Consider the following 3,622-nt stretch of genomic DNA (forward strand, 5'->3'; position numbering starts at 1 on the left):
GAGCAGAGTTTATAAAGTTAAAAAATCTTTGATGCATGATAGGTCTCTCAATGAGACCTATTAAGTGACCCAATACATGAACTATTCTCAACCTTTTCTTTCCAGAATATTCAAAATAAGCTTTTAGAATGTGCACACCTACGTATTTAATTCTGCTTAGCAGTATTGTAAAAAAAAAATCACTTCTAATATTGTTCAGAACTAAAATCAGTACTGGTATGTTCTAGTCCTTTCAAGAGTTTATTTATAAAATAGACCTTGAGAATTCTTATGAATAATAATGCTATTTAGAATTCGAAATCTCAAAGAACCTCAAATATGTAAAAATAAAAAAGAAGGGGAAGATATATGTGTGATAGGAAAGGAAGAATCATAAATGTCAAGATTGTAAATTTTTTGTGAATAAAAATAAGGATGAATCAATTTTTTTTCTTTTCAACTAAAGTGCTCTATAAATAAATACTTAGGGTATCAGCACGGAAGTTAACTCAACACAAGAGCAACAAATGGGCTGAGGGATGCGGGCTGCCCAGGCTCTGAGATGGACAGGAGAGGCGCTGGAGGAAGGTTTTGCATAAAATGCTAAATCCTCTCAGCATCCATCTGGCAATTTCTGTCCAGATGGCCAAAGGACACAGAAGGTCCATGTGGAAAGAATCAAGAGGCTTAGGGAACCCAAGCAATTAAGAGAGTGTCCAGGAAGAGGAATGGCAGTAAGACAGAGCCTCTTACATAGGTGAAGCAGGCATGAGTGAAATAATTGTGCAACATTTTCCACGTTTCCATTTTCTCTTGGTCAACTTCTTTGATGTCTGTTTCCATCCCTATAGATAAACTAGAAATTAAAGTTATTCTTACAACATTCTTCTTTTACCATTTTTTATTTTGAGAACGTTTCAAAATCTTACACCAGAGGGTAGTGGCAGTGGCTATTAGAAAAATTTCTGCTCAGGCTCTCTCTTCAAGCCTGTGTTCTCCCTTGAACATGCATCTCACTTGCTTATGTCTATGTTTCTTTGCTTCCCATGTTCTCTCTAGAACGTATTTCTTCTTTCTTCTCTCCTCTCACATTTTCCTTAATTTGTTTCAATTTTAAAAAAGAAAAACAATCACTGCTCTGTCACCTGTTGTGTTAGGATCCTGCATCCCGGCCTGGATGACCTCAAAGAGTCCTAATTTCCACACTTATGAGCACCCATCTCCTCTGAAGGTGATATAACGGGAAATATGGCAAACCATATGCAGATCCTTATGTCTGTCACGTCCCAATTTACAACTTTTGCTTTACTGTGAGAGAAACTGACTTCTTAAAACTTTCTGAGCAATGGTTTTAGATTTTTTTTGGGGGGGGGGGAGCTTTTAAAAATAATCCAATAAACCTCTCCTGAGATGAGGACCCTAAGAGACCACCACTATTTTGAGTTGGGAAGGAGAAAGTAAGAAAATACAGGGAGAAGGATACTTTGAAAATAAACATTATCTTGCCATGAACAGTCTTTCTAGTCTGTAAATAAATTGCTAATTTGAATATAATCAGCTTCTTTCCAAGGGCAGGATGGACAGGAATTAGTCTAGAATAGCCAGTAGATACATCTTCTCCCAAGGAAAGACTTGTTGCCCCAAGACTTGTCTTGGATTCAAGGTGGTCTCCAATGTAGTGCTCCTCCTCATCCAGGAACATGTCCTTCCTGAGCAGCTCACAGCCAGTGACCAAGGGAACCAGGGCATGAAAACTTGACTATTTCAGTCCAGTGTGTGGCAACTCTGATGGGTAATACATGCTCCAACACTCTCTGTAGGGTGGATCCAAACTTGGCTGACCATTATCTCAGTTCTTCCATCCCTCTGCCCAATCTTAGTCTCCACACTTTTTGTTCCACAGTTGTTCATCTTTTTTAAAAAGTACTATAGACATTCATCTCAGCACCAGATTCTAGAGAATATATGCTGCAAATATGTACAGGAGCAATCCAAGGAAGCAAAAAGGAAGGTAGAATTCTGGAGGCAAATCATCAGCCACCACTCAAGAAATGAGACCCCAATTGATGATAAATGGAACACAGGCATCTCCTGGGCCAGGGAAATAGTTCAAATTGGTCATAAAATAGTGACATATGCATGGAAGGGAATATACAGGCAGGTGAGATTTATCAGGTATTGCAACTTAGGGAGGAATGACAATATAATAGTAATTTAATTAACATAAAATTAATGTAACATATTAATGGTAATATAATGGCTATAACGGGGGGATTGGTTGAATATTGCTATGAACTGTGAATATACTAAAGATAATAAAGTTGTAGACAATTAATAGCCAAATGAAAACCAAGTACAAAAATGAAATAATCCCACTGGTAGTTACAGGATCTAATATTCTGAAGTTGAGGCCCAAGTCCAGAACTAATTTAAGGGCTGTTCTCCAGAAAAGGCAGAACACCCAACCAAACAAAAGCAGGTTAATCTCACCTGCTTTTAGATAAAATGGGACCCTGATACTTAAAATGGGAATATCTGGAAGATACTTCTGAAAATCTGAATCCACAGAATTCTAAGGCAACAAATTTTCCTGATTTCCAGTGACAGGACTCTGGAAATGTGGGATTTTTCTGTACTAAAACTAATAAATGGGCTGAATACTAGTACAGTGGTCAGGCACTTATTTGCCTTGCATGAAGCTAACTCCTATATCCCTGAAGTCCTCCAGGAGGAATCACTGAGTGCAGAGCCCCAAGCAAGCCCTTAGTACCACTGTATGTGGTCCAATCCCCTACTCGCACCCCTCCAAAGACAAGATATTCTTGGGGGAAAAATGGGTTGTTAGCCCTCTTACTTCTCTGAATTTTCTGACTCTGCAAATGCAATAGGTCTTCCCCACTGGAACCTCACACTTCCTTCTTGCTTGGAATGAACACATTCATGCCTTATTTTCTGCAGACATGTGGCCCATGCAAGGTCTAACCCTACTCATAATCTGCTCCGGTCTGTTCCTCCAGGTTAAGCTGGTAAGTAGGATTAAATCATATGAACAGATGGATGAGATGGGACTGATAAAATTAAAGACTCTACTGCAAAGTGAGTTTTTAGCTAACTTATACAAGCAGGTGCTAAAATAGAGGCTGAATTTTAAGCCCACTAGACAAAGAGGAGCTGGAACCTAAGATTGGACAATGGAGGGTTTATTGATTTGGAAGCACAATCCAACCACACAGGATTAATGCACTGGCAAGAATCCCAGGAAATGGTGTCAGCTTGCTACTGGGATGGTTTCTAGATGCATGGAAAAAGTAATGGTCCATATTAAATGGCGTTGCAATGCCAGCATTTATTTGGCAGACTGAAGAATGAAAAGGTTCAGTGGTGTAGACATGTTATAATGGTTCTACTATTATATGATTATATAATAACCAACCGAAGGATTATAAGGTGGCTATGAAGGTAGACTATTAACCAAGGCCCTCAGAAATACCCTGGTGAGAGGCTTCAGTGTTACTGTTCAGTAGTGATGAATAACAAATGATGAGAGAACCTCAAAATAGGAGAGCTCAAGCAGGACCACAAAGCAATATAACCAAAGTTGGCAATTACCTAGCCAGATGGATAGAACTACCCTACAGAGTTA

The sequence above is a fragment of the Sorex fumeus genome, unplaced genomic scaffold, assembly GCF_029834395.1.
Source record: "Sorex fumeus unplaced genomic scaffold, SorFum_2.1 ptg000265l, whole genome shotgun sequence".
Taxonomy (NCBI): domain Eukaryota; kingdom Metazoa; phylum Chordata; class Mammalia; order Eulipotyphla; family Soricidae; genus Sorex; species Sorex fumeus.